Source organism: Canis aureus, chromosome 5 (genome assembly GCF_053574225.1).
Source record: "Canis aureus isolate CA01 chromosome 5, VMU_Caureus_v.1.0, whole genome shotgun sequence".
In the NCBI taxonomy this organism is placed as follows: Eukaryota; Metazoa; Chordata; class Mammalia; order Carnivora; family Canidae; genus Canis; species Canis aureus.
This window is the reverse complement of record NC_135615.1, coordinates 83,851,397-83,874,603: the sequence shown is the minus strand read 5'-3', so window position 1 is coordinate 83,874,603 and position 23,207 is coordinate 83,851,397. Positions and strand designations below refer to the sequence as shown.

At 42.8% G+C, this 23,207-nt stretch overlaps 1 protein-coding gene across 4 annotated transcripts in view; it reads left to right on the top strand.

Annotated features, from left to right (window-relative positions):
- KAZN (kazrin, periplakin interacting protein) overlaps nt 1–23,207 on the top strand; it is a 1,010,042-nt gene that overhangs the window by 308,658 nt on the left and 678,177 nt on the right. The window lies entirely within an intron of this gene.

The following is a 23,207-nucleotide window of genomic DNA, read 5'->3' as shown; positions in this document are numbered from 1 at the left end:
GTGGGGACTTCCAGCCTCTAGAACACGAGCCAGTGTTCCTGTCATGCAGCCCCCCGCCCCGTGGTCCTCTGTGCCAGCTGCCCTAGCACATACTGCAGATGGAAAGAGCGCGAGTGGGGCTTGGTGAGGCCGTGTTTATTTATGTACTTGAGAGAGAGAACGAGCAGGAGGACGGTGGAGGGAGAAGCAGGCGCCTCGCTAAGCGGGGAGCCCGATGTGGGGCCCAACCCCGGGATCCCGGGACCGCGACCTGAGCCCAAGGCAGGCGCTTCACTGACTGAGCCCCCCAGGCGCCCTGAGGAGGTCTTAAGGTGAAATAAAATACTGGGTTTCCGAGGCCTGGCCCCCGGGGCTGCAGCAGTGTGTTTCTGCTCCGAGCATCACCCTCAATTTGTGGTTGTTCTCATCTGAAGCCCCCGTTTCACTGCCTGGTGCTCTGTCCACCTGGGCAAAGGTGAGCTGGGCCCTCAGGACAGAACCAGGCGGTGCCCACGGGCCCGATCAGGTGCTTCCGTGGCTGTTGACTTGCTGTGGGGCCTTTTGGTCAACCTGCGTCTCCTCCCTTGATGATGTTCCCTCTCCACGTGAGCCACTTGACCCTTCTGGAAGGTCAAGAGGAGACAGCGTAATCCTTCGCAAAATCGCGCATGTTTTCGGGGAAGGTGCTGTGTCACGGTGAGGGGGACTCCCTCCCAGTCCCTTTCCAGGTCCCACGGGCGCCCCTCTGGGCCGAGACTTTCCCGCGACTCCAGGGCCAAGGCCTAGGCAGGCTGCTCCCCGCCTTCTGCTGTGCAGCCCCGGGCTCTCCCCCCCGCCCCGCCCCAGAAGCTCTCGAGTGCGCTCGGAGAAACCACGCAGCCTGCAGCTCCCATAGCTCAGCTGCAGGGAGACAGCTGGGGACTCACTTTACCCAAAAGTACCCAGATGGTGATGGGCGGGTGAACACCGGGCAGGTGTGTTTTGAGGGCACCCGTGGAGGAACTCTCAGGGTTTAATAGGTATGTAGCTAATACAGACTGGAAAAAATATAACCAACACATCAAACCAGTGATGCACATTTTTAAAATTAAATTTGTATGAGAAAAAGATGAGTTGCTTTTTATTCTCTAGTTTTGTAATTCCGTTTTATTTAAATTCAATTAATTAACATATAGCATATTATTAGTTTCAGTGGTAGAGGTCGGTGATGCATCATTGCACACCCAGGGCTCGACATCACATGCCCTTCTTAATGCCCATCCCCCAGTTACCCCGTCGGTGAGTTCCTTTTTTAAAAATATCAAGCAGGGGGGAGCCCCCCCTGCCCCAGTGGCTCAGCGGTCTAGCGCCTGCCTTTGGCTCAGGGCATGATCCTGGAGTCCGGGGATCGAGTCCTGTGTCAGGCTCCCTGCATGGAGCCTGCTTCTCCTTCTGCCTGTGTCTCTGACTTTCTCTATGTGTCTTTCATGAATAAATAAATAAAATCTTTAAAAAAATAAAAAATAAAAATATCAAGTAGGGACATCTGGGTGGCTCAGTGGTTAGGCGTCTACCTTCGGCTCAGGGCGTGACCCTGGGGTCCTGGGATCGAGTCCCGCATCGGGCTCCCCCCGCATGGAGCCTGCTTCTCCCTCTGCCTGTGTCTCTCATGAATAAGTAAATAAATCTTTAAAAAATATATCAAGCAAATCATGCAAATGGCACATAAGGCAGAAACAATCATTATGGTTCTTACAACTAAAATTTGGAAAAACATAAGAGGCACTGGATGGCTCACGAGGCCTCCATAAGTACATAACAGTTCAGATCTGACAATGGCAGCTTTTTGAAGACTTTCTACGCGTTGCCAGTCCCCCCAGCCCCTTCACCCCACAGGTCCCGCTCACTGGGTTCTGCGCCGCGGCCTTGTTCGAACACTCGCATTTTACACCGGAGAATCCAGCGACCAGGACGGGCGGCCTGCCTTGGACACTGTCCAATGTCATTTAAAGGACCCTCGTGATAAAAACACTTTAAATCTCTGCTCAAAAACCTTGTTAAGCCTTCTGTTCAAATTTATTGTTTGAAACTGTTCTGCACTAAGAAATACAGGCCTCGCTGAGAGCCGCCTCTCCGGCTCTCTCGGCAGGTGTTTGTGTGAGTTGTAAATCGCTCAGTCGTTGCGGCAAGAAGGCATCGTGCAGTCTCCAGCAGCACCAGAGCGGTAGCGTCCGAGAATGGCATTGGAGGGGCGGCTGTTTGACTCTCCTCCAACATCCGAGGGGAGGTTCATCACCGTCTGCACAACCTCTGCCTGTCGCCGTGTCACCTACCCACTTCCCACCGTGCGATCCCCGAGTTTCGCTTCTGAGCCAGGCCACACGGTGCACCCGTGAGTCTGAGCCCCGTGGGCTGATTCGGACGCCACCGACGACCATGTACAACTCTGCTCTTAGATTTTAGGGGAAACCCAAATTCAGCGTCCCTCTGCATGTTGCAAAGTTTTTTGAAGACGCTGGGAGCTCAGCTTTCCAGCCTGCAGCCTCTTGCTACCTCTCCTTACCCCTCCGGGCATAGTTTATGTCAAGCAGGGAAGACTAAACCGATGTACGTAATACCACCGACGGCTAATGAGGAAAAGCAGTTCCTGTAACAGCTCGGAAGAGGCTCTGGGTCTCAATGAGGAACGAGAGCCGGGTTGTGTGCGCCTCATTTTTAGATGGCAAACCGAAATGTCACAGGGTGTGCTCTCAGCTGTCAGCTTCTAATCTAATTAGACAGGATAATTGGGGAGGCTGAGCCTGCTGACGGCTGACAAACATATTGGGCTCATTTCATTCCCTCTAATAGGACGCTGGCAACACCGAGCTTCCCTTGTAACCGTGTCAGCCCCGCTGGCCCCGCGCGGAGAGGGGAAGGCTTCTAAACTCAAAGACCAGAGTCTACTTTGATCCACAGATGGTTTCCGGGAGAAGAGCTCAGCGCTGAGGGGACTGGGGAAACACATGTGTCATGGGCTCAATCCAAACTGTAAAAGCAAACCAACGGGAAGGACAGTTGCTTATCGGATGAGGCACAAAGCCGAGCCAAACTGCTAAAGAACCGCTAGGGAGTGTCCCTTCCACGAATCTTGAGGACACGCCGCGAACAGAGCCCAGGCCTAGAGAGGGCCACGGCCAGGAGATCCTCGCAGAGCCCTGTCGTCAGGGATAGCGAAGCGGAGTGCGTCACCCCCTCTTCCCTTCTTCACCTGCACGGTTGATGATTCAAGCAGGACGCACCAGATCAGCCTTCTGGCCCTCTGACCAGTGGGTATCCAGCTCCTGGAGCTCCTGGAGCTCCTGGCCATATTGGCTCCCACTAGAAATAGGTGCCCCTGTCCTATTAATTTTCTCTTGGCGCTGTTGCAAGCTACCACAAATTTAGTGGCTTCAAACAACATGCACTGATGATGTCACAGCTCTGCGGGTCAGAAGTGTGGGTGCAGCATGGCTCAGTGGAGTCTTCAGCTTTGAGGAGGTCAAAGCTCAAGGGCCAGCAGGGCCGTGTTCCTTTCTGGAAGTTCTAGATGCAAATCTGCTTCCGTGAACCTGCGTCCAAGCTCACTGACGTTATTGGTCAAGTTTACTTCCTTGGGTTTGGACTGAAGGCTCCGTAGCCTTGGTGGCTGTCTGCTGGGGATTGATCTCTGCTCCTAGAGGCTGCCCGCATCCTTCTCATGCTTCCCCAGCGTCCTCCTTCCGGCACAAGGGGGTCAAGTCTCTTTCACACTCAACATCTCTCCAACTTCCTCTTCTTCCTCATCTCTCTGATTCCAGCTGAAGAGAGTTCTTCGCTTTTAAGAATTCTTGTCATGATGGGATCCCTAGGTGGCTCAGAGGTTGAATGCTTGCCTTCAGCCCAGAGTGTGATCCTGGAGACCCGGGATCGAGTCCCACGTCGGGCTCCCCGCATAGAGCCTGCTTCTCCCTCTGCCTGTGTCTCTGCCTCTCTCTGTGTCTCTCATGAACAAATAAATAAAATCCTTAAAAAAAAAAAAAAAGAATTCTCAACCTGAGACTGGGACAATCCATATAATGCAGGATCTGCCTAGTCTCTTGCCATGTACCGTAATATCTTCACAGGATCCAGGGATTAGGGCATGGGCGTCTTTGGGGAGAGGGGATGTATGAGTGATTGCCACGTAATTGTACATCCATGAAAATACTTTATCTTCATGTAGTTTAAATGTTGACCCTAGATCTTACCCACCTTAATCATTTAAATTTAGCAAATTATTTCCTTGCTACAGAGACCACAAACTTAGGTTTGGCCCAGGCAATATCCCATCTACCATTTATTATTCCAAATTGGTGCAATTCAAAATAGTGAAAGTTCAAAAAAAAATAGTGAAAGTTCACAAAGGCAAAGAGAAGGTCTAATATTATTGTGGATCAAGGATTTGCCTGGCCACCTTGTGGACTCACTGTCTTTAGGGCCAGAGATGCTGACACTTCAGTTTAATTGATTTAATTAATTAAATATGATAAGTTGGTTATATGGAAAATGGCTACAAAAAGACACCAAGAATATTATTTGATGCATACTTCATGACAACCACACTGAGGTATGGATGGAAAATGATTGCAAGCTTGATGATATGGGGCCATCCCAGGTTGCTGGCTGCGTTATGAGACACACAACAGTAATGGAAGTAGGAAAAGCCTTGTGCAAGGCACTGGCCTTGTGCAGGCATCTCTGGATGCACTCAGGTGACAACCAGGATCGTACAGCACGCTGAGCGAGATGCTTTCTTACAGCCCTGCTCACCCTGAGCTTGACCTCAGCAGTTTGGAGAAGCAGCCATTTCTCCCCTATTCTCTGTAAGAAAACCAGAAATCTGATCCTCAGTGTAGAAGAAGTTTTCTGCCTTTTTTCCAAAATAATCCACTTTAGTTTTCACATGCCCCCACGGCCTCCTTGTGAATCGGAAAGGAACAGATGCAGATAGTGATTAAGTAATTCATCAAAGATGACACCATGGCGAAAGGCAACTAGGGCTCAAGACTCCTGATTGTGGCCAGTGGGGTATGTTCTCCAGTGGGACTTAACCAATCAGGTGGTGAGCTGCCCTTTCCCCGAATTTCCACTTCCATCTCTTAGTGAATCATTTGGAAATTAACTGTACGTGACTCCGCAAAGAGAACAGGTGCCAGATGTTTCAGATTGGGATTTACCTGGACTGGCTGCTCCTTGCGGTGTTGCTTCTTTTAAACCAAAGATGACAAATTTGAATCCTGCCTGTACTTGATGTGAGCAACTTCCTTTTTCTTGTGGCCTGTGCCTGGTGCTGTAGATAGATGGATAATGGATGGTTGGATAGGTGGATGGATGGATGGATGGATGGATGGATGGATAAGTGGATAGATGTGTGGGTGGATGGGGAGATGGACAGACAGATGGAGCGAATGGGTAATTATGATTGGTGTCCTCTTTGCCTATGCCTAGCTGGGATGTTAAACTTAATCATGCAGCCGAGAGGTAATCACATCAAATTTACCGGCATTGTTATTGCACTGTGAAGATGTGAATTAAAATAACAGCATTTTTGCTTTAAGAAGAAATATAACCAAATAATACAAAATATATATAATCATGATTAAAAGAACAAAAGATACTATACCCAGAAAGGCTACCGTGTATGCACTGCCTTAATTATTCCTGGCAGATAAACCATGTTTGTTTCCTGGAACTACTTATCTCTTCCCATGGAATAAGAATCCTGAATGTACCACACTGTTAGACATTATTCATCAGATTAGATTAGCGTAACTAGTAATTATTATTTTTTCTCTGCCTTCTTTGCCAGCACACACAAACATACAGATACAGCAGTGGCACCTGGGACAGTGCCATTTGACATCTTTTCCTGTGCACCATGGGTCTGGCCTTTGGCAAAGACATTAAAATCATTATTTCTGTTCATTACAAGTATAAATTACCATCCCCATTTTGTAGGTGGAGAAATCAGGCCCAAGATCACAAGTAAGTTAGAAGCCAGCTCAAATGCCACAGCCATAGGTGATCCCTTGGGTTGTTGGGTCCCTTGCTCATTTCTCAGCGATGTCTCAACAACCTGTGCCTCTCTCCATGGGAGCACTAGAGTGAGTGCGTGAAATCTGTCACCACGTCTGAATCATCCTTTTTATCTGTACACACACAGATGCAGTGCTTTTGCACATACTAACCCAGCGGTACCTTTTTGCTGGTTGAAAAGATGGGACTCATAAAGAGTATGTTCTTATATTTACAGGAGGGAAAGGAGAAAAATTCCTCCCAAGGAAGGAAATACCTACATCTTTTTCCTTCTGCTCCCTCTCATCCACTACACATTTTTCATCAGTTCTCTTAAAAATAATAGCTCCGTTTTAATATATATTCATAAGCATTTTTATTACCCACCAATACCCCTCAGAGATGGTAGCATGTTTTAAAAATGGCCTATATTAATTTTGTGACAATGATCGAAATGAAACTAAAAGTAGCACTTGTGTGTTTCCTGCCATATTAGTGTTGACTTCATTAACAAAGACCCAAGATTGCTAGAAAAATGAGGGCTCTTGGTCAAAAATCAGTAAGAATTTAAAGATGGAAACCAAGCATGAGGGCTTGTCAATGACACAGGTCACATGCCCATGAAGCCAGCCCTGGGTAGGGAGAGAGATGTTAACATGTACACAGATCTATAACCACAGCTGTGATTAGTACAGGTGTTAGGAGAGATCGATTACAAGCCCTGAGTCCCCCCCCCCCCCATAACTACATTGTGCTTTCACAGGAGTAGATGCTCAAAAACTATTTAGTCAATTGACAGTTTGAAGTGTCCTGATATTACGGGAAGGATTTCCACGGACTGCCATGGAGAATATGATGGATTATCATACTAATAATAGCTAAACTTATTGGCTGTGGCTGATGGTGTGATCGATGCCAAGCAGTGCATTAGGCCCTTCTTGTGTTTGTGTCATTGGATCACTACATGCTCCTATATGTTAGAAATGATACGATCCCCATTTTTCAGATGAAGAAATAAGTTTTAAGAGATTGGAGGGTGCCTGGATGGCTCAGCTGGTTAAGTGTCCAACTTGGTTTTGGCTCAGGTCATGATCTCACAGGTCGTGAGATCAAGACCCAATTTGGGCTCCGCGCTGAGTGCAGAATCTGCATTGGACCTTCCCTCTTCCTCTCCCTTCTCCCAGCCCTCCTTCTGCTCAAGCGCATGTGTCCTCTCTCGCTAAAATAAATAATATATTTTTTTTAAGAGATAGATTGGAGAACTTGCCCAAAGGTCACCCAGCTGATGGGTGGTGGAACATAGTAATTAAGTCAGCCACTGTTTGCCTGACATATAATGCTGTGCTTTTAAATACCATGCTGCATGCCTCTTTAAGGCTAAAGCATGTATTTGATATCTCTTCATTGTGTCCCATCCTGCCCCACTTTTTGAAAAGTTCTTAAACCCATTTTGCTTCCAATGAAATTAAATCAGCCAACATTTATTGAACCTAGCCCTTGCTCTGTGTAAGGCACAGAGAACCCTCCAGTTACCTACAATCAAGCTAGGCCAGCGCAACTAGTTCTGTTGTATAATTAGTACCCACGGGCTGATGGCTAGGGCTGCTTTGTCAAAGAGGTTGCAAAGTCTAAAGAGGTTAATCTATGTAAAGAGACTTGCATAGTGCCCGGTCCATCGTGCTCTGTAAGAGCTCACTGTGTACCGATGTCATTCTCAGTGTATCCTGGAGTCCACCGTGGTTCCTACCACATAGTCTCCACTCATATTCTCAAATGAACAGATGGAAATTAGGAAAGTGGGAGAAAGCCCCAGGAGTTATTGTAAAATATGGTTTGGCAACCAGAGGACTTTTCTTGTGGGATGAGGAGGATGACAATACAGTGATGGAGCTGCAGAAAGGACAAAGAAATTTAAAAAAAAAAAAAAAAAAGAAATTCAGTAACACTTTGAGAGGGAAGGGTTAATCAAGGGAGTCAGGATGAGGAGGAGAAAAGCTTACACTCTGCTCTCACATGTGTTCAAAGGTGACACATTACCTGTGCGTGATTATTTTCCTCTCCCGTTGGCTTTCAACTCGAAGTTTAATAGGATGATGATATATATGTATATATAAGGCCATGAAACCAGAATTTGACCTGCTAGGTTAATAAACACTAGCAGTTACAGTAACTCACAAATTACAGGTCCCAATTTTCACAGCCGGGTTGCAGGCATTAATTAAAACCGGTGTTGCAAATCACAGCATTTTGGAAGGCCTGCAATGTTTAAATTATCAATGGTGTTGCTACCTTAATTTAAAAAAGCAACTTCCATCATTTTTCAAAGAAGAGTACCCTAGCCAGAATAAGTCCATCTCTCACGCTCGCAGAGTCATTAATGCGCTGGAAGCAAATGAAAGTTTTTAATGCCTTTCAATATGTTTGAGTACAAATTATCAGACTTTACTTGCCACTGTGGCCAACTCTGCATATTATATAGTACGGAATAATTAAGGAGATGTTATTATGAGTAAGTTTTTGGTTTGGTTGGTTTATCAAAATCTCTCTCTCTCGAATTTTCAGGAGGGGCAGTATTGGCCCCAAAAGGGGTAAAAACTGATCCTTGATGGGGAAGCTCAGATATTACAACTTCATGACTCTCCAAAGCCCCAGTACATTAACAGATAGATAGTATATCTATGGTACTAAAATTTTATGGAGTGGGATGGTAAATGGGAAAAGTGTCTAAAAAGTCTCCTTAGGGAGATAATGATAATTTGAAAGAAAAAAAAAAGTTTGAGGAACTCAGCTCAAGACTTCTGTACATGTGATTTTGATCCATCTCTGCACTTTGTGATAGAGAATGTGTCTTCATGTTTTTCAAATGACAGTGTTAATGGATGGAATATTTTGTCCCTCCCCAAGCAGACTCCCACCTTGAAATCCTAAACACCCCTCTGATGGCATCGGGGTGGGGCCTTTGGGAGCTGATTTGGTCTTGAGGGTGGAGCCTCACCAATGGGACTAGTGCCCCTGTAAAAGGGACCCCCAGAGCTCTCCTGCCATCTTTCAACTCTGTGAGGACACAGGGTCTCCTGAAAGAGGACCTCACTAGAATATGACCATGCTGACACCCCGATCTGGGACTTCCAGCTCCCAGGACCAGGAGAAATAAGTTTCTATTGTTTATAAGACACCGCATCTATGATGCTTTGTTATAGCAGCCCAAACAGGGCTATATAAGACAGGCATTATGCAGAGAAACTAGAGAGCTAGACTTAACCACAGAAATAAAATGTCTGCTATCAGTGTGACCTGGGAGAAAGTTAGTTTGGGAGAAAGGAATAAATGGCAGCCAGAGTCTGGAGTTGGATGACAATGGTAGAACCATATGGGTCAGGTCAGAGAAAGCAATGGGGTAAGTAGAAATCCTAGAGAGCCATGCTGAGCGGGGGCAATGTGTGGTGACACTGGGGCAACACCATGTCAAGGTGGGCAGTGGTGAGTAGAAGTTAATGAACGAAGGTGGGCAGTGGTGAGTAGAAGTTAATGAACGAAGGGACACGGTCATGAGGGCTGACCTAAGGCAAGGCTGGAACAGGGCATTTCCACACATGTACGTTAGGGAAGGTGGCACGAGTGATGGAAAAGTCACCAGCTCTGAAATCTCTGATTCCTCCAAAGTGTGAGTAATATCTCTAATCGGATCAGCTTCATCCATGTGCTCATTCCTGAGCATCCCTTGGAACAGCCAGCCCTCGATCAATGGCAGTGGGGCCAGCCCTACTCAGACTGTGTAGGTGAACGATGGGGGGAAGGAGATATCTCCAAGGACAATTGCTGAAAGGACATTGCTGAAAGAACAGAGACCTGGATGTTGGGGGAAGGAGACCAGCTGATGCTGAGCAGGGCGTCGCACAGAGCTGCTTTCCAACCTGGCTCGGGCACCCTGGACACCGTGGTCATGTCTCCGAGCCTCAGCCACACCCGTTACAGTGAGTGCGTCCACGAGCAGGACCAACGACACAGGCTCATTGTGAGGATTGGATGCGAAATGAAGGTAACGTGTCTGGCATCTTGTCAGTCCTCAGGGACTGTGGCTCTTTTTCCTCCTTACTGAGGAATCCTTTCCTACCAAAGAAATGCGGTTTATGTTGATTAATATGTGTCCACAATAAGTAATTGAATGAGGAGAATCACTGCTGAAATTCATAATTCATTAACTGTGTGCTTTCAATGAGCTTATTAACTCACTAATTCTCCACAGGGTTGTTTTTCTTCTCCTTTTTCAATGTCCCTCTTTTTTTCTAGACCTTATAAGGCACTGATGTACTCCCATCGTCCTTTCAGTGCCTTGCCTTGCTCTGATTTTGAGATTTCCCCTGCTATCCTCCCTTGAATGGTGCCTGGTAATGACACAGTTTGCCAGTAAATGGGGTACGTCCGCTGAGGAGGGAAGGGATCCTCATGGTGCAGTGAGAAAGGGTCTGCCACTCACTGGTTTGCTCAGGCGCCCATAACAAGCACTACAGACAGGGAGCCGAAACAGCAGAAACGTATTGTTACGTAATTCTGGAAGCTGGAAGCCCGAGCTCAAGGTAGTAGCAGGGTTGGTTTCTTCTGAGGCCACTCTCCTTGGCTTATAAATGGCTGTCTTAGTCCTCTGTCTTCACGTGGGCTTCCCTCTGTGCATCTCCTCTTTGGAGGACCCCAGCCATATTGGATTAGGGCCTAATGACCTCCTGGGTTCTTAAAGACCCTGTTTCCAATACAACCACATCCTGAGATACTGGGGGTTAGGACTTCATCATAGGAACTGGGAGGTGGGGTTGGGGGGTGGAGACACAACTCAGCCCATAATAACCACTTGTAAGCTGGAGGCTGTGAACAAGTCTCCCAACCAAGCAGTTGTGATTAAAACTCTTCCTAGAGGCAAGGAACTGGAACCCACTCAAGGCAGCACAAGTAAAAGTAAAGTTTACTTAAAGAGTTGCAAGATTGTGATCTTCCTAAGACGACTGAAATCCAACCATCCTCTCTCCATTTCTCAGGACTCACAACATGGCTCCCATCTCTGCTTTATTATATCCTCTCTCTTTCTCTCCCTCTCCTCCTCTCCTTCCCTCCCTCTCTGTCCTTCCTATCTTTTTCTCTACTTACATATGGTCCAACAAGGCAAGTAATGCCAAGCTAGTGTGATCTTTTACCACCAAATGGCTTTAGTCTCTAAATCTTAAAGTCAAGAGAGAAAATCTGATTGGTCATTGGCCAGCCTCATTGGTTGGTCTTGAGTCAGCTGCCCGTTGCTGGTCCAGGCGGCTGGGTCCGAGCCACAGGGGAGCAGAGCTATGTAATACGAAGGTTTCCCAGGCTCATCCATTCAGCAAGTATTAAGGCAGGGGAGTTCCCGTGTGTGGAGGCTGAAGCATGGACACACAATCCATACTATGCCTACAGCTTAAACCTCAGCATTCCCATTTGCGAAGGAGACATGACAATATGCACTTCACAGAGTCATTTAAAGAAGAGATGAGATGATGAGTTGCAGACTTCTTTGGTGACCCTGAAGCATGTGAGATTTTTGTAGAGTTGAACAAGAGCTTACTAATTACATTGCTATGTCCCTGTATCAGTGAGCGCCTGACCCAAAATTGCCATGTAACAAAACTCAGTGACAAGTCACAACAACCATCAGTTGTTCTCATGGATCTGCAGGTTATCTGATGTTGGCTCATTTAGGCTGAGCTCAGATTAGGGTGGCTGTGCTCTAAAGGGCTCTCACCTCCTCCTGGAGCCGGTGCACTAGCCAGGATATGCTTCTCATGGTGACATGGGAGGCTCAGGAATCCAAACAGAACCCAACAGTCTTCTTAATGCTTAGGAATCTGTCTTTGGTGTTTTTCATCCTAGGTACATCCTAGGATGAAGCCGCCTGGGTCACAGCTTAATAAGTGTTAGATGTGTGGTGAATCAATCCCTTACACCTTCATAGCCAAAACTAAAATATATTCAGGACTCATGCTTTTTGAGTTCATGTTAGTGCATGATTTTCATAAGCACTCCTTACTCCAAGAAGTAGGACACGTAAAACTCAAACATTCTTGGTTTTTTGATTGCCTTGATGATTCTTGATTCTTTTCCATCAAATTTTACTTGTTTAGTGGTGTTTTCATTGAATTCTTCATTTAAACTAGAGAATTTGCAAAACGTTAAAACTCTGAGACTGGGAGACATTCCTCTTTTGTTTCACAAATTAGAGATACTGCAGCTTGGAGAGGTAAAATGACTTCTCCAAGGCCTCAAAACAGATCCCAAAATGTGTCTCACATTGGGCTAAATAAAACTCGGATCGAATAAAATTGGGAAATTCTGGTGATGTTAGGGAATTGCAGATTAATTTTAATATGTCTGGGATTTTTATTTCTGTTTTGGATCAAACCTAACTTGATTTAGCCAAAAGGTGTTATTCATGATTTCTCAGACCCTATCTAGAAATCTGGAAATTAAACAGAAAGGTGTGAGTCAGAGTGGGAGAGAATTTGCAGTTGGCTCGCCGAGTTGAGAAGATAATTTTGTACCTGCTCTCCAGATTTTTCACCAGCCTCTTGGCCCTCAAACTCCTTATGAAATAAGTCTTAATGATGTATGTATATACAAACCTCTTTTTGAATTGCTTATTTGTGTTTCTCTACTGTGAGGATTTGACTATTAATCATGACAAAATCACTGATAGGGGAACTGGAGATTTAGAAAATGCTAGACAATCATCTAGTTTTAAAAAAATTATACAGCTCATGTTCAAAGTTCAGCACTGAGTTAAGGGCAAGAAAAATGCTAATAAATACAGAGAAAAACAAAAATAAAGTCTAATGTTTTCTGCCTCATAGATCCCTCTTTTTTTAAAAAAAAATTATTTATTTGAGAAAGAGAATGAGTCAGGGCAAGGGGCAGAGGGAGAGGGAGAAGTAGACTCCCTGCTGAACAGGGCCCCTGCCCCACCGAACGTGAGGATCAGTCCCGGACTTGAGGTCATGACCTGAGCCCAAGTCAGACATTTGGCATAGACCGAGCCACCCAGGTACCCCTCGTAGAGCTACATGAAAGAGCTCCTAGACCATATTCCTTTCTTTGAGTCATTTCAACAGTTATGTCCTGTCCCCCATCTTCTCTTGATCTTAACCCTTCTGTTCTGAAAGCATGATCTTTCTCAAATTCTGAAGGCTGGGGAAAGCATTTTTATTATTCTCTCAGGCCTTGGTGTAAAAGATCTTCTAAGTAAAAGCATTTGGGTAAAGAGCAACAGATTCAAAATATGCAAATGATGAGACACTCATCCTGCAGTCATAGAGAAGCCAAACTCCTACTACTGTCAAATGAAGTTCTCCCATCTGGGAGGGCTGGAGGTTTGCTTTTCCTATTTATGTATTCTTTTCCAGGGTACCCCATGCTAGGGCACACAAAGGCTGCAGCACCCAAGATGATTCTGAAGCTTTGTTGTCTGCTTTTGAACGTTAAAAAGGATGTGAGTTGTGAGCTACAAACATCGCCTCAGGGTTAATATTTTTGTAAATGAAAAATGTGATGAAATGGACATTTGCGCATCTCTAATTATTACAATGCTTTTAAACAGAACCACTTTGTTGTATGAAATGGGAAAGATCGCTCCCTTGCTGACTTCACCACTGTCTTGAAATCTTACATCTCTAGTCTGCTGGCTTCTCTTGTTGAGTATATTCCATGCCACCTCCTTTCCACCCTGACTCCACCCCACTTCACATGGACGTGCCTATTTTTAACTCACTCGTCCTCATTTCAAAGGCATCGAGAGTGAAGCCATCCAAGGATCTGATGAGTCCTGTTGTCCACTGTCATCTGGGAAACTGTTGGTTCTATTATGACTTCATTCACACATCCGCATCCTCCAAGGAGCATAATAGAATCAGATTGCAAGGCTCACCTACGGAGTGTAATATGGTTTGCTGACTTGCAGCTTGGGAATCTGATTTATAAAATGCTTTATGCAACTTGGATGCAGGTGATCGGTGGACAAGACCTTGTGAGACACTGGTGTGGTCCAGTGTCTCACAAGGAGAGTGGGCTCTCAGCCACCCAACTTGGGTTTGAATTCCAGCTCCATCCTGGAATAGCTGTGATTTTGTGAGCATGTTACTTACTACTCACTTTGTTCTCCAATTTCCTCATCTGTAACATAGGGTGATATATATGTTGCAGCACCATCTTAAGTGATGAGTTTCTGGTATCTAGATGGAGCTAGACTTCTTAGAGATTTAAATTCAATTTGCCAACACATGGAACATCATTAGTTCTAGAGTAGAGTTCAGGAATTCATCAGTTGCATATAACACCCAGTGCTCATAACATCACATGCCCTCCTTCATGCCCATCATCCAGTTACCCCATCCCCCCCCATGTCCCCCTCCAGTCACCTCAGTTTGTTTCCTATAGTTAAGAGCCTCTCATCATTTGTTTCCCTCTCTGATTTCTTCCCATTAAGTTTTCCCTCCCTTCCCCTATGATCTTCTGTGCTGTTTCTTATATTCCTCATATGAGTGAAACCATATAATTGTCTTTCTCTGATTGATTTACTTTATTTTGCATAATACCCTCTGGTTCCATCCACATTGATGTACATGGTAAGATTTCATCCTTTCTGATGGCTGCATAATATTCCATTATATATATATATATCCATATATATATTCCATATTCCATGGAATATATCCATATATATATATATATATATATATATATATATATATATATCCCACCTCCTTTCCACCCTGACTCCACCCCACTTCACATGGAAGTGCCTATTTTTAATGCACTCATCCTCATTTCAAAGGCATCCAGAGTGATATATATATATCATATCTTCTTTATCCATTCATCTGTTGATGGACATCTCAGCACTTTCTATAGTTTGACTTTTGTGGACATTGCTGCTGTAAACATTAGGGTGCTAGTTCCCCTTAAGATCACTATTTTGTATCTTTAGGGTAAATCCCTAGTGGTGTAAATGCTGGGTCACAGGGTAGCTCTATTTTTAACTTCTCAAGGAAACTCCATACTGTTTTCCAGGGTGACTGCACCAGCTTGCATTCCCGCCAGTAGAGTAAGAGGGTTCTCCTTTCTCCACATCCTTATCAACATTTGTTGTTTTCTGACTTGTTAATTTTAGCCATTTTGACTGGTATGAGGTGATATCTCATTGTGGTTTTGATTTTTACTTCTCTGATGCCAAGTAATGTTGAACATTTTTTCATGTGTCTATTGGCCATCTGTATGTCTTCTTTGGAGAAATGTCTGTTCGTGTCTTCTGCCCATTTCTTGATTGGATTATTTGGTTTCGGGTGTTGAGTTTGATAAGCTCTTTATAGATCTTGGATACTAGCCCTAAATCTGATATGTCATTCACAAATATCTTCTCCCATTCCATAGGTTGCCTTTTAGTTTTGTTGACTGTTTCCTTTGCTGTGCAAAATCTATCTTGATGAAAGCCCAAGAGTTCATTTTTATTTTTGTTTCCCTTGCCTTTGGAGACATGTCTTGCAAGACATTGCTGAGGCTAAAGTTGAAGAGGTTGTTGCCTATGTTCTCCTCTAGGATTTTGATGGATGCCTGTCTCACATTTAGGTCTTTCATCCATTTTGAGTGTATTTTTGTGTGTGGTGTAAGAGAATGGTCCAGTTTTATTCTTCTGCATGTGGCTGTCCAATTTTTCTTCTGCATGTGTCCAAATGGGCTATCCAGCACCATTTGTTGAAGAAACTTTTTTCCATTGGCTATCTTTTCCTGCTTTGTCAAAGAGTAGTTGAACATAGGGTTGAGAGTCCATTTCTGGGTCCTCTATTCTGTTGCATTCATCTGTGTATCTGTTTTTGTGCCAGTACCACACTGTCTTGATGACCACAGCTTTGTGATATAGCTTGAATTCCGGCATTGGGAGGCCACCAGCTTTGGTTTTCTTTCTCAACATTCTTCTGGATATTCATGGTCTTTTCTGGTTCCATATAAGTTTTAGGATTATTTGTTCCAGCTCTGAAAAATGTCAATGGCATTTTGATATGTATTGCTTTGAATGTCCAGATTGCTCTTTGTATAGACATTTTAATAATATTTATTCTCTGGTCCATGAGCATGGAATGGCTTCCCGTTTCTTTGTGTCTTCTTCAATTTCTTTCATAATTGCTCTGTAGTTTTTAGAGTACAGTTTTTTTGCCTCTTTGGCTAAGCTTATTCCTTAGGTAAGTTGGCAAGTGGTGCCAACTTCTCTACAATTTACATCTTATGGCTCTAGGTACAATTGTAAATGGAACTGATTCCTTAATGTCTCTTCTATCTCATTGTTGATGTATAGAAGTGAAACTGATTTCTGTGCACTGATTTTATATCCTGCCACAGTCCTGAATTCCTGTCTGAGTTCTAGCAATTTGGGGGTGGAATCTTTTGGGTTTTTCATATAAAGTATCATGTCATCTGTGAAGAGTGAGAGTTTTATTCCTTCTTTGCCAATTTGAATGCCTTTTACTTCTTTTTTGTTGTCTGATTGCTGAGGCAAGGTCTTCCACTACTATGTTGAACAACAGTGGTGAGAATGGACACCTTCTCAGGTTCCTGACTTAGGAGAAAAGTTCTCAGTTTTTCCCCAATGAGAATGATATTTGCTGTGGGCTTCTCCTATATGGCTTTTATAATATTGAGATTATGTTCCTTCTTTCCCTGCACTATGGAGAGCTTTAATCAAAAAAGGATCCTGTATTTTGTTAAATGCATCAATTGAAAGGATCATAAGTTTCTTGTCCTTTCTTTTGTTAATGTGATGTATCACATTCATTTGTGGATGTTGAACGACCCCTGCAGCCCAGGAATAAATCCCACTTGAATAATCCTTTTAATGTACTGTTGGATCCTATTGGCTAGTACCTTGGTGAAAATTTTGGCATCCATGTTCATCAGGGATATTGATCTATAATCTTAGATGGAACTTAATTAATGTAGGGTTGTAAAGGATTGTAAAAAAAAAAAAAATTCCAGAAGAGTTTCTGTCTTTTCTCTCTCTCTCTTTCTCTTTCTTTCTTTCTTTCTTTCTTTCTTTCTTTCTTTCTTTCTTTCTTTCTCTTTCTTTCTTCTTTCTTCTTTCTTTCTTTCTTTCTTTCTTTCTTTCTTTCTTTCTTTCTTTCTTTCTTTTCTCTTCTTATTTTTTTAGAGATAGTGTGTATGAGTGGTGGGGATGGGCAGAGAGAGAGAGAGAATCTTAATCAGGCTCTGAACCCAGCATGAAACCCTATGCAAGGCTTGATCTCATGACCCTGAGATCATGACCTGAGCCAGAATCAAGAGTTAGGAGCTTAACCAACTGAACCACCCAGGTGTCCCAGGAGTTTTGTCTTTAACATTTCTGAAGATTAACCCAGTTGTCCATGACTCATTTCTTATTCAAGAACATGACTCAACAGAGGGGAAAAAAGTTAGCATGGAATGGAAGGGTTGTATGGGACCAATTTATTTATGTGTTATTTTGCTTACATTGTAAAATTATAAAATCGATTGTTTTTATAAGAGTGTGACTGTAATACATATGTATATGTAAGGAATAATCTTTAAAATACCACCTTGCAAAACAATCAAGCACCCACCACCTTGTTAACAAATTGGTCACAATTAATATTGAAATCTCCTGCATGTGCTTTCTTAATCACATCTCCCTACCCCACCAGGGTAAGTACTATTCATTATTTGGTATTTATCATCCCCATGTGCAGAAACATTACTGGGAAATTTGTTACAAATACAAATTCTTGGGTTCCACTCCCAGGCCTACTGAGTTAGAAACTCTGGAGGAGAGATCTAAAATGTGGGTTCTGAGAAGTGCTCCAGGTGCTTCTGATGCCCAGTGAAAACTACAGTTTTATAGTAGGTAGATGCTGTGTGTCTCTACATGTGTGTGTTAGTGTGTCCCTAAGTAATGTTATTTACTTTTATCTGATTTTGATTGACCTCTCAATGTGAAATCATACTTTATGTGTTCTTTTGCTCCTTGATATTTTTCTCTATCTTCTGTTTTTAAGGTTCATACATATTCATATGTACATCATAAGATCATGTATTTTACAGCCATATAGTATCCATTGTTGAATACAACAACTTATTTAAACATTTTAGAGCCAGTAGACATTTAGATTTTTCCTAATGGTTTGCTCTTTGGAGCAATGCTAGCATGAACATTCTTGAATATTTAATTGATGCACCTGTGCAAAAGGGTGTCTCTAGGGAAGTGCTTCCTAGTTTTTTCATGTCATAGTGAGCAGAGTAGAAAGTGATAATATTTGTAAACAGAGGTAAACAGGCTTCTCAGGGCCTAGAGTGAATTTGTAGTCTTGGTTCTCAGAACTCTTATCCAACTGTCCTTTCATATAGAGAGGTTAGAAATCTAGAAAACAACAAAATCTCAGACTGGCTTGTAGCTAGGTTTCTAGAGCTGAGTGAGATTTTCCCAATTAAATGTACTCACACAAGTTAGAGAAGGCCTTTTAGGGGCCAAAGCCATCTTCCCGGATGCTCCTGGCCACTGTCACTAGCAAGTTCCCTGGAATAGCCTCCCTGTGTCCTCCTTCATACATCTGAGTGACAAGGAACGATCGCAGGGGAAATACAAATCAAAACCACAATAAAATGTCACATCACGGGGCACCTGGGTGGCTCAGTCAGTTAAACATCCAACTCTTGATTTCTGCTCAGGTCCCGATCTCCGGGTATTGAGATCGAGCCCCAGTTGGGCTCCACACCAGGCGAAGTTTCCTTCAGATTATCTCTCTCCCTCTGCCCTTCTCCCACTCTCCCTCTGTCTAAAAAACAAAAACAAAAAATAAGTCACTTCACACCCTCTTGGATGACTGTAATCAAATAATCAAACAGACATATTGTGGCAATTGTTGTCAAGGATCAGTTGGAGCACTCATACCTTTGGCACGTGATGCAGCGGCTTTGGCAGAGTCTGTTGGTTTCTCGAAAGGTTAAGCATAGTTACCAGGCAACCTGGCAGTCTCACTCCTAGGCATACACCCAAGAGAAATAGAAGCATGTGTCCATACAAAAACCTGTACGTGAATGTTCATAGCAGCATTATTCATTTGTAGCCACAAAGTGGAAACCGCCCGAATGTCCACCCGAACATAAAAACCAAATGTGGCATATCCGTACAATGGATTATTATTATGCCATAAAAAGGAGTAAATACTTGGAATAAAGAACGAAGTACTACATACAACGTGGATGAACCTTGAAAACATTATGCTAAGTGAAGGAAGCCAGCCACCAAAGACTTTATGTTGTATGATCCCACTTATATGGAACGTCCAGAACAGGCAAAACCATGGAGGCCAAAAGTAGATGCGCAGTTGCCAGGGGCACCATGGGGGTGAATGGGGAGTGACTGCTGTGGGTTTCTTTTGGAGGAAATGGAAATGTTCTAGAATGAAAACCTCTGAATTGTGCACTGGAAGCATGAATTTTATGGTGTGTGAGTTCTGCCTCAGATAGGAAAGAGGGAAGAGTGGGTGGGAGAGAGGGAGGGAGGAAGGAAATAGACAATGGGAAGGGCAACCCTCCTAACCTGGCTTCCCTAATCCTGGGATAGAGGCTCCACATACCCCATTTCTAGCTTCCCATGTGTGGCAGTCAGTTGCAGAGAGAGCGAGGATATGCCTCCATCATAGCTCCAGGGATATCTCAGGGGTAGTAGGTCCAAAAGTGACTCCATTCTGTATGTACCTGGGGGTCATGACAACAAGAATGCTCCCTCAGCCCCTCGGACAAATTTCTAAATGCCTAATTCCCAATAGGAAATCATTCTCCATTTTAAATACATAGAATGGTTTGGGTTTTGAGCATTAAACCCCATCTAATTTATGGCCACAGACAACCACCCAGGAATTCCATCCATCCCTAGGTATACCTACCTGCCTCAGGGATAACAGGATTGTCATCCTAAGGAAACTAATTGGTATTGTGAGTTTTTTGGGGTTTTTTTGTTTTTGTTTTTTTGTGTTTTTTTGGCCAGGGTATAAAATGGTATGAAAGGTATGAAATGATATTATATTTTGTTAGATGTTTTGCTGATTACTAATGAAGATGATATATTTTAATAAGTTTATTATCTTTTTTCTACGAAATGCCTGTTCATGTGTTCTTTTTTTAAACTGTAACTTTCATATTGATTCTTGGGAACTCTTTGCTTATTCTGGATAATACTCCTTTGTTCACTGTTGCAAATGGCAAAAATCTTCACTTGTGACTTGTCTTTTTTATTCTTTAAATTTTCAGTATAATTAAGTTTTGTGTGTTATTAAAGAAATCCTTCCTTAGCCTGAGATAAGATATTCTCCTACATTGTTTTCTAGAAGTTTAAAATGTTTGCATTTTGCTCTTAGTTGCTGGGCCATTTGAAACTGGTATTTTCTCCCCGGTGTGATAGAATCCAGTTTCATATCTTTCCCTTATGGATCACCAATCTTTCAAGTACCCCACAGATTTATGATGTTAGGTCTATCATATTCCAGGTTCCCATTTGCATTGATCTGTTTCTGGGCTTCTGTTCTGTTCCACTGTCCTATTGTATATCCCTTGATGAAGACTATATTTTCTACTGTAGCCTTATAATTCTTGGTAATAAGTAGGGCACATTTTCCTACTTGGCTTTTTTTTTTTTTAATGCCTTGGCTGTTGGGGGAAGTATTCTCTTCTTCCATATTGATTTTTGAATCAACTTATTGACCCATGAAAAAATTTCAGTATTTTTTTTGAAATTGCATTAGATTTAAGATAATTCATATCTTTACCCACCATTTGCTTCAACGTGGATGGAACTGGAGGGTATTATGCTGAGTGAAATAAGTCAATCGGAAAAGGATAAACATTGTATGTTCTCATTCATTTGGGGAATATAAATAATAGTGAAAGGGAATATAAGGGAAGGGAGAAGAAATGTGTGGGAAATATCAGAAAGGGAGACAGAACATAAAGACTCCTAACTCTGGGAAACGAACTAGGGGTGGTGGAAGGGGAGGAGGGCGGGAGTGGGGGTGAATGGGTGACAGGCACTGAGGGGGGCACTTGACGGGATGAGCACTGGGTGTTATTCTGTATGTTAGCAAATTGAACACCAATAAAAAATAAATTTATTATTAAAAAAAGTTAATTCATATCTTTATAATATTAAGTGTTCATATCCATGGGCATGGTATGTCTCTTCATTCATTAAATAAAATTGTATAATTTTCTACACATAAGTCTTATATATCTTTAGTTAGATTTGTTCTTAAGTACTTCATTTATGCTAAGGTAAATGGTATTTTTAAATTGCATGCTTGGTTGCTGGTGTATAGAATTCATTGCCTTTCACATATCAGGAAACTTGCTAAATTCTTTTCTTCATTCTAATAATTTTTCTATAAATTATTTGGATTTTCTGATGAAAATTGTATGTGGAAGAAATGGCAGTTTTATTTTTATAAATCGTTAACTTTTTTTCTTGCCTTCATTTAAAAAATATTTATTTTGCTGTGCTGACTAGGCCCCCACCAGCACATTATTGAACAGAAGTTGTAATCATTGGGTGTGTTCTTGTGCTGTTCCTGATTTTAAAGAGAAGCTTAAGTTTCACCATTTAGCATACAATTTGATGTAAGTTTTTTATAGATGTCTTTTTAAGTTAAGGAAATTGATTCTATTCCTTGTTTGCTAAGAATTATGCGGCTGCCTCTTCCTCTTCCTTTTTTTTTTTTTTTTAAATTTATTTATTTCAGACAGTGAGAGAGTACACAAGAGCAGGGAGAGGGACAGAGGAAGAAGGAGAAACTGACTCCTCGCTAAGCAGAGAGCCCGATGTGGGGCTCGATCCCAGGACCCTGAGACGATGTCCTGAGCTGAAGGCAGATGCTTCACCAACTGAGTGACCCAGGCACTCCCTCCCTTCTTGTTTTTCATTAATAGCAGCTGAATTTTTATTGAAATGACCATATGTTTTTTTCTTCTTTATTCACATAGTGAATTACATTATACTAGTTTCCTAGGGCTACCATAACAGAGTACTGTAAACTGGGTGGCTTAAACAACAGAAATGTAGTGTCTCTAAGTGCTGGAGGCTGGAAGTCTAAGATCAACATGTCCACAGGATTGGTTCCTTCTGAGGGTTTGGAGGCGTTTTACCTAACTTCTGGTAGCTTCTAGCATTCTTTAGCTTATAGATGATATTCTCCCTATTTCTTCACATCATCTGCATCTGTCCTTTTGTCCATATTTTCTTTTTTTATAAGGGCACAGTCTTATTGGATTAGGGTTTACCTTAATGATCCCATCTTGATCATTGGCAAAGACCCTATTTCCAAATAAGCTCACATTCCTAGGTACTGGGGTTAGCGCTTCAACAGTTTTTGGAGGGATGCAAGTCAAGCCATAACATATGTGAATAATTTCCCAATGTTGAACCAACCTTGTATTCCTTTATCATGCTATTCTGTTTTATACGTACATTGTTGGGTTTAGTTCCATTATTTTTTAAAAAATTTTAAAGATTTTTATTTATTTATTCATGAGACACACAGCAAGAGAGAGGCAGAGACATAGGCTGAGGGAGAAGCAGGCTCCAGGCAGGGAGCCTGATATGAGACTCGATCCTGGATCCCAGGATTACAGCCTGGGCCAAAGGCAGATGCTCAACCGCTGAGCCACCCAGGCATCCTGGGTTTAGTTTCTTAATCTTTTATTTAAATTTAATTTTGGGAGCAAATGAGTGACACAGTCGGTTGGGCATCTGACTTTTGGTTTCAGCTCAGCTCGTGATCTCAGGGTTGTGTGATTGAGCCTCAAGTTGGGCTCTGAGCTCAGTGCAGAGTCTGCTTGAGATTATTTCTCCCTCTCTCTCTGCCCCTCCCCTTTCAAATAAATAAATAAACAAATCTTTAAAATAAATAAATTTAATTTTGGACTTCTGCCTATATATTCATCCATGAGATTGGCGTGTAATTTTCATTACTGGACTGTCTTTGTCTGGCTTGAATATCCAAAGTATAGGAGCCTCATAAGATAGGTTTTAGGAAGTAGTTCCTCTTTTTTTTCTGTTTTAAAAAAGTTTTTATTGTAAATTTTCAAACATAAAGGTAGAGAAAATAATGAAAAGAGGACTCATGGGCTCATTA